The sequence below is a fragment of the Belonocnema kinseyi genome, chromosome 10 (genome assembly GCF_010883055.1).
Source record: "Belonocnema kinseyi isolate 2016_QV_RU_SX_M_011 chromosome 10, B_treatae_v1, whole genome shotgun sequence".
Lineage (NCBI taxonomy): Eukaryota > Metazoa > Arthropoda > Insecta > Hymenoptera > Cynipidae > Belonocnema > Belonocnema kinseyi.
The window spans coordinates 89967809-89976977 of record NC_046666.1 but is presented as its reverse complement, the minus strand read 5'-3'; positions in this window follow the sequence as shown (position 1 = coordinate 89976977).

The window sequence follows — 9169 nt, the reverse complement described above, 5'->3', positions numbered from 1 at the left end:
TGTAAACAACTTTATTTTAACCATCAATTTCATCGGCATCAGCCGGTAATTTTGTACACGAATATACGAACCCTGGCGGCCACTAGACGAGGCTCTAAAGGGTTCGTATTTTCGTGTACAACGTTACCGGCTGATGCCGTTGGAATTGATAGTTGAAATAGATTTTTTTACATCTTTTATTATTAAGCTTTATACTTTAACTTAGTTTTATTTCGGCTCTTGCATCTCTCAAAGTTTGAGAACGATATTTTATGTATTAAAAAAAGTTCGAACGTTCAAAAAATGTCGAGGTTCAGAAAAAAGATCAAATAATTTTCAGTGAAGTTCCTACCAAAATGCAGTACCTAAACATACTTCATTGTATTCTAATTCGTTTTTCAAAATTTCAGCTCGATATTTTATTTACAAAAAAAGTTCTTAAGTTCAAAAAAACATTCAGTGAACTGATAAAGTGAGGCCGGTAATATAGGTATTTAGCTGTGTCACATGCCCTTAATTGGGAATTTACTTGCAATTTATATGGTTCTTGTCCTAGCTAAGTTACCATACGTGTGCATCGAGGGGCCTAGTGACATACAGGTGCTATCGATGGGTTGCGGTGGGTAGAGGGGAACTGAGAATTTTCGCCGTACGCGCCGTCTGTATTTATCGCGGGTAACTAAGCCCGCACCGCATCTACGTTTATAATATCTTGTATTGATGTGACGGATGCCATAACTCGGAAAGCGTTCCTATGAAAGTTTTTCATTCGATAATTATGACTCAAGGTAAACAATAAAAACTTTGAAAATTTTCCTCTCAAAAATCGATGTTTTGTAAAACACAACTCGTGATTATTCGGCCATTTGTTGACAAAAGGACTTGAAATTTGTATAGTGTATTCTCACTGTATAAGCGATAACTATAAGCCACGCAATTTGTTTAAAAAACTAATATGTTCGTTCTTGTTTAGTAACAAATTGATTCCAAAATGAAAACCACGTTTCGCCAGCTTCGACAAGTGGGACGGTCATCGATAAAATGTTCGTTGAAATGACTTATCGTGAGAAAGTTTTTCACTAGGCTTTGAGAGACTTTTTCTAAAAAATTTTAGTAAATCGGTCGAAAATTGTGGAAATGGCAGCGAGTTTAAGTCAACACAATGATGCCGGGTTGTCTAATGCGTTTCTTGAGCAGAAGGAACTTTTGAGATCGAGTCTACAATCCATCATCGACGGGTCTGCCTCGAACGCGGATATCCTCAATCCTGATACACTGGTCGACAGTTTCGAATCTCTCTTTGTTCCGGGATCTCAGATCCAGAAAAACTTCAAACAGATCATACAAGTGATTTGTGACAAGAGAGCACAGTGCATAGAGGCCAAAAGAGAGCATATTCTTTCCGAGCTACGGAAAAATAAGTCCAGATGGCTCTTTGCAAGGTTCCATCCAGTTCCAAATACCTTTTTAATAAGGGCGATCTCTCTGCTTTAATCCAATCTTTAGGTGGCTCCCAAAATTGGTTAAACACGCCAACTTACATAACCTCAAAAAAGAGTTATAAAGGAGAGGTTGCTCCTCGTCACTCATTCTCTTCCCGAGTGGCTTAAACTTCAGTAGGACCATCACTGTCTTCTAGAACTAATTTCGATTCCAGCCGGAACAGTGCAAACATTAGAGGTGCATTCCAAAGGGCACAGTCTAATCTTAAATCTTCTGGCTCCTTTCACAGGAAACCAGCTGATAAGTGACTACCGACCACCCCCTGTCTTCTCAGGGGGCCAATTGTCTCTTTTCAAAGAGAGATGGAGAGACATGGATGCCCCGCTAAACATTCTAAAGCTGATCTCTGGCGTCCGAATACGCTTAATCTCGAGACCAAACCTGCTGGCCAATTGGAAACGCTGCAGGTTCTTTACGAATCTGTCGTCCTAGATGTCTCTGGAAATAGAGGTCTTGAAGAAGCAGAAAGTAGTGGAACTTCTCCAAAATCCAGGCCCAAGCTTCATCTCGAGAATGTTCCTCCTACAGAAGAGCAGTGAAGCACTCAGGCCGATTTCCGATTTACGAGGCCTCAACAAACCTGTCAAGGTAAGCGAATTCCAACTTTCCTCTCACATAAAGTTTCCAGATTTCTTCCAAGATGGAGACTGGATGACTCGCATCGACTTGTCCTTAGCCTTCTTCCACGTACCGAAAGCGGACTGCCATCGATGCTTGCTTCGTTTCGTCTACAACAAGGAGCTGCTTCAATGGACAAGCTTGCCCTTTGGCCATTGCGCTGCCCCTCATATCTTCGCATCCATTTCAAACTGGATTGCAGAGGTTCTACGATCGCGAGGTATGAGCGAGGTATGAGGGTAGTCGTATACCTAGACGACTTTCTCATCGTCTCTCAAGACAGGAGCAAACTGAAAACACAAATCCTCGAGGCAGTGACGCTGCTGAAATTTCTAGGCTGGAGAATCAGTCGCGAAAAATTCGTTCTGAACCCTGATCAGAAGATCGAATTCTTGGTTAGTCCTTAAAATACCAGGGACAACCTCATGAACCTCCCGCGAAAGAAGGCTCAGAAGATTTTGGCCCTATCCCAAAGGTTTATCTCTCAAGGACATTGCTTATTAAAGGATCTTCAACGCCTATTGGGTCAGCTATTATTATTTTCAATTGTTTTTATTAAACTTTTACTCCGGTTAACCCGGTTATACATCATAGCCACGGACTAAGTCAATTGACTGATGAGGGTAGAATGTTATAAGTTGATTCAAATAATTTAATACGATGGTTGAAACCTCCTGCGATGATGTTGTAGGTATACAATCACGAGCGGCCACGAGCGTTGGAGGTGACAAGAGTCACCTCTGGATGCTTTCTTAGAGCTACCATCTGCCATTCCACGGGTTTTTAGTCGCTCGCTTCCTGATGATCAGGAAAGTTTCTTACAATGCGACAGGTGTTTAATAAACCCGCCTTCTGAGCTGCTTCCAATAACCTACTGACTCCTTAATGTTCAAGATGTTCAGTGTATCTTACGTGCATATTGCTTGTAGCCGAAATCACAATGGGATGAATAGATGCATGATTCACATTCCTCCATATGGTCTTTACTTCATGCCTTAACTCGCTATACTTGTGGATCTTGGTTGTACAGGTTGACTGCAAATTTTGGTTAAGCGTAAAAGCAATGTCGATGATGTAGACTCTTCCACCTTTTTTTTTCTCAGGTCGATTGACCCGGATGTAATGATCCGTTTGGACAGAAACATCCTAATATAAGATGTAATCTTCTCTTTCTAAAACGGGCATTGGAATGTATCTATAGAAAAGCATCTATTCTTTTAAGAGTCCTAGATTTAGGGCAAGTTGTTGATGTATGATGCCCGCTACATCACTATTTCTGTGCGTATATTCTCTCTGAGCCATTACGCGACAGCCATCAATAATGTGTTCGATGGATTCGTTGGTATCAGCACATAATCGGCACCGGTCAAGCACGTCTTGATGTAACACGTTTTTGCGATAATTCCTGGTGCTGAAAACCTTGTCCTGTATTGCAATGACGAATTCTTCCATCTCTGGATACAGAGCACCCTTTCTTAGCCAAATATTAGATGACTCACTATCCACTTCATTTTGGTCTAACGTGTTGGGGTGCTCGCCATGGATGGCTTTCTGCCTCCATTCTATTTCTAATTCCTCTATGGTTTCTGCCCTGATATTCAAGGCCCCATCTGAGGATATATTTAAGGGCGTGTATTTAAGATCCGCTTGACAGATGGTTCTGTAAAGCACAAAATTTCGTTTGCAATTAAAATAGTCTCGTAACTGTATAACTTGTGACTCACACAGTTTTTGACATCTACAACGTCCCTACCCCTTAAATGTCGTGGTAGAACTACCCTTTCAATCGCTGAATTTCTGTGATGCATTCGTTGCTTCGTCATTTCTACGCGAACAATTTTGTTTAACTTTTCAAGGTTGGTGTTAGACCATTTTATAAGCCCGAAGGAGTACGTGAGGACAGAGATGGCAAATGTGATGATCGCCCTGATTTTGTTTGGCGAGTTGAGAAAACTCTTCATAATTAATCTGAGTCTCGTAGTGAAGGCAGTCAGTAGGCATGTCTTAACTATCGTATGTTGAATACCTTTAGATTCAAGAATACCCAGATATTTATATGATTCGCCCGCAGCCATTGCCTCGATGTCATTTTCGAACTCGTTCTCTAACTCTGCGGTCCCTAATTCTCCTCTGATTAAACGCAATGTTCTGCATTTATCTAGTCTGAACTCCATGTGAATATCCACTATATGTAGATCTCCTTGAAATATACCCGTCGTAAAGCGTATTGATCTAGTTATCTTTGGTTGTCCATGATCAAAATACTTGATTCTTGTACCCCAGAATCCCATCGCATGGCTTAGAAAGTCAATAATGCATGGACAGATTTTGTATAGTTTTAAGACTTCAAGCAAATAGTCATGCGGCACGGAAGTAAACGCTTGCTTGTAGTCAAAGTATGCCATGTGTAAGTTCCTTTGATGCTTACGAGCTTGAGTCATGGCAACAGCGTCTATAGTGACTAGATCTTTACAGCCTCATGAGATTTTACAACATTCTTTTTGTTTTTCTGTAAGAATGTCATTCTCGTCCCAATGAGAATATACCTTATCTGCAATGATAGCTGTAAGACATTTATAAATTGTTGGAAGACAGGCTATCGGTCGAAAGTCAGATGGATTTTGAGCGTCTGGTTTTTTGGTATCATATACGTATTACCTTAGAGCATAAAACCTTGCATCAAATCTGGGTGTTCAACGATTTTCTGAAAACACCTTGCCAACGCAAGATGCACACTCGTCAGGTACTTGTACCAGAAGTTGAGCACCATGTCTGTACCTGGAGTTTTCTAATTACTTGCCCTCTTCAAGACCACTGAAACATCCAAAGCTGTGATGTTTGTCAGATGCATTTCTGGGCTATTTCGTGCCCTTGCTTCCTCCAGTTTGAACTACGCAGTGTCCAAATTGCATCTGTTCATTTTTCCCCAAACACCCGACCAGTAGTTAGTCATATCTTCCAATTGAGGGACTTCGTTGCCTTGGTGGTTATTTGGCTTTACTCTCAGTTCACGATAGAACCTTCTTTCATCTATCTGAAAGTTTTGGTTTTGTTGCCTTCGTGCATTACTTTTCTTGTATCGACGCAGTCAGGCAGTAAGAACATCAAGTCACTGTCGATGAGAGTCTAAAATTTCATCCAATATTGCTCGTGTTAATGTCTCGATGTCCCGAGAGTGGATGATTTTAGTAACATGGTTCATCAGCTTTCTGGTTCTGTTTCCTTTTTTATATTGAGTTAATCGACCCAATTTACACCTTACTTTGCTGACATCCATATCCAATCTGATCTTCCATGATGGATCTCGATCCCTTACTGGGACAAAAACTGCATTTGCAGGCCTGATTTTCCGGCCCAACGTTCTAACGGTTGCCACAGCTGCACAGTATACAAGAGTTTGCACCTCTAACACATTTTGTGCTACGTTCAAATACGTAGGTAAAACCTTGCTGTCGAGATGTGCTATTAGTGCACGCAGATCATTTGTGATGTTCATTTTGGGTAGAGAATGCCTTAGTGTTGGTTCTACATATCTGAACTCTAGTAAAGCTTGACCAAAATTACTTTCCAGGTCCTGTAGTTATTTTGAGATTTCCCTGTCCACATCATCGTTAGTAATATCCGGATGTGGTTCGAATAGATCCGGTGCATGATGTTCATTATCCCTAGCACCTATGCCTTCAGCATTAATCAAGTCTTCGTTATCCACATATTCCAAGGCGAGCTCATCAATACGAAGCTGCCGTTCCACTTCCATTTTAATAGCAGCTATTTTAACAGCCAAAAGCAATCTGTTTACAGATATTGAGCGTTTTTGATCTGCTAGATTCTGCTCATTTATTTTTGTGGCTAGCTCTGGGTATTCAAGTAAGAAGAGTCTATGATATTCTCTCCTTACATTTTTCCCACATTTCTCTGCCAAAAAATAAAGGCGCATAACATCTCTGTTCATATAGTATGTCCATTTTCGTCGCTTTTTTGGTTACTGAACCTCTGCTTCTTCCTCTGGTTGTATAAGGTCATCCACCTTTGGAGGATGTGGTGGTGTTGGATCATCAATAGGTTGAGAAAGAACATCAATTGCTCTTGCTTGACCGTTTTTCCAGGCTTTCTCTAACTGATGTTCATTGCCATCATTTTTCCACGCCAAATAAACCTGTTGTTTAATCTCTATTGCTCGGTCTTCTGTAACATGTAGATTAGTCCTAAAGTCTTTCACCTTAGCGATAAGATCTCTTAGTGTGGCTTTTTGTATATAAGGATACTTTGCAGCAAATTTTGTTCTTAGATTATATCCTTTTTCCTTGTTTGTTTCAAACTTCGCACTTTCATAATAGAGACGCACCAATTTCTCTTTCATTTTGGTATCCCAATTGATGCTCTCCCACGGTATTTCTGTCGAGGTGGTTGGCTGCAAATAGCTAGCACTAGCCAAAGAATCATCAGCAGGCACAGTTGATGTTCCACTGCTTACCGTTTATCGCAGATGTTTTTGCTGCCAGCTGTTTGATTAGTGAGATCTGCCTGACCATCTCGCAGCTCATCATCGCCACCGTCCCGCATGCTGTGGCCCCCAGCTGTGGCTCCAGGGGCGCCCCGACGATCCTCGGGAAGCGACAAGCATTTCAAAATCTTTAATATATTCCCTGTCCTCCCTGTCCAGGATATTCTAGATCATGTTAACTGGGGATGATCCGAAACCTTTAAGAAACATTATTAACGTGTGAAGTTTCAAGTGACAATCAGCTCGATCCTAGCTTATCTTTCATCAGTTAAGGTCAAGTTTAATGTTTCTTCTTTACTTTTTACGTTATGGTTTACCCTTTTGTTCAAAAATGTAGAATTCCATCAATAGGCAATAATAAATATATATTCAAGTCTTTCTACGAAACTAATTTACCCTTTTAAACCATCGCATAGCATTGAGATCACCAGTAGATAACAAACACGTCTCTCGTAGCGATGCCGTGTATCGGCTGAAAGCATATAATGCTAGCGTGTTGAATGCCAACGAAACGCGTATTATGTGCAAGAAGCCGATACACGTCATCCAAATAAAGGGTCTTACTGGATGAGAGCTGCTATGAAATAGACGGCGTTGCCGCACTTACCGGTGAACATCCAAAAGAGTAAGAGAGCGAGAGAGAGAGAAAGGGACTGCGAGGCTAGAAAGAGATAGGAAGGTTAAGGCGTATACACAATAGCTTGTAGGACATTTTTTGGAATTTTGTAAATGCTATAACTCTTGTAATTTTTGTTTTTGTAAAAAAAAGTCATTAGGATAAATGTTTCGTCATTTTGAACACTATAAATGTACGTTTTGAATTTGAATCCAAAATGGCTGGCCAACGAACTCGTTTAGTGTCCTAAAATAAAGGTCAAGTTCGTTAGCCAGCCATTTTTGGTGAAAATTCAAAAAGTGAGCACATTTTGAATACTTTTGAGACCACTTTTTTAAAAAATCAAAGATTCGCTGTACGGTTATTCATAGAATTCAAAAAATTCAACAATTTATACGAATGACTTTTTTTGAAAAATCAAAAATTACTAGAGTTATAGCATTTTTTAAATTCAGAAAAACAAACTAAAATGAACAATTTAAGCCAAACAACGCATGATACAAAAAAATGTATAAAAAAGAAAAACGTTGCATTTTGCAAGCCCTACAAGATTATGATAACAACCTTTTTAATTTAGTCAAAAAGTTAGAAATTCAAAATTTGATCGTACAAAAAATTTTTGAAACCACATTTTTTCTAGATGTAAAAATTTTATGCACGGTTGTTCATAGTACTTCAAAACTTAAACAATTTATTCTTCTGACTTTTTTTATAAAAATAAAATTATCAGTTAGAGCATTTTCAAAAACCAAAAAAAACTAAAATGAACATTTTAAGCCAAACAACGCATGATATGAAAAAAGTCTCGAAAAGGAAAACTTTGCTTTTTGAAAGCCATACAGGACTATGATAACAACTTCTTTAATCTGGTCGAGAAGTTGAACACGCCAAATTTGATCGCACCAAAAATAATGAAAAATCAAAAAATTCCATTTTTTGGTCAAACTATGAAAGATACGAAAAAAATGAAAAAGCCCAAATTTCGCGCCCTGAAAAGAACTAGAAATTAAGAATGAATCACTTTTCAATATAAGCTACGAGAAAAAATGAGACAAAACTTGTTCACCCAAAAAAGATCTATAATTTTTGATAGGACAGTTAGTTTTTGCTTTAGTCGTAAAAAATAACATTCTAAATAAAAATATTAGATTTGTTTGAAAAAACGACACAAGGTCTGAACTTAAATTACCAGACAAAAGTTATTCGCCTAAAAAGATCTCTAAATTTATTATTAATTATTTTTCGATAGGACGAGTAGATTTTCTTTTAATCGTAAAACATAAGATTAAAAATTTAAAAATTACCTTTTTGGAATAAGCACAGAAAAGACGAACGAGGGCATAGGCTCCTATATAGGACCCTATATAGGTTCCTGCATTAGACCCTATGTGGATGCGCAGTAGTTTTTATTTAATCTTAAAAAACAACATTAAAAATTTTAAAAATATAAAAACAAGGAAATAAGAATTAGTATGATTCAATTTTTATGCATATTATGAATTGTAATGATATACATTTATTGAAATGATACATGTTACAGAGCAGCTTAGAACACAATTTAAAGCAAAATAAGAAACACATACAAAAGTAATCATGATAAATAAATAAGTAAATAAATAAATATATATATATTTTTAAAAATTTGTCATAAGGACAACCGCAGGATTTCGCCGTGAGCGGGTGCTAACCTGGAAAATTGCACCCGCTCCCAGCGAAATCGCGGTAAAATTTCAGCCACAACCACGTCTTACGACCGTGAGATAGGTGGTTGCAGTCTGTAAAGGAATCAATACGAGGATCCAGCAAAAGCCTCGTGCACCCTAAGAACACGGAACGACCCAAGGACTACCGCCTTCTGCATTTTTCCCACAAGTGTTTTAGCATATTGTTGACACGCAGGGATGCTTTTTAGGCCATTAGCAAGTGAAAGCTTGGCACCTCCAAGAGCG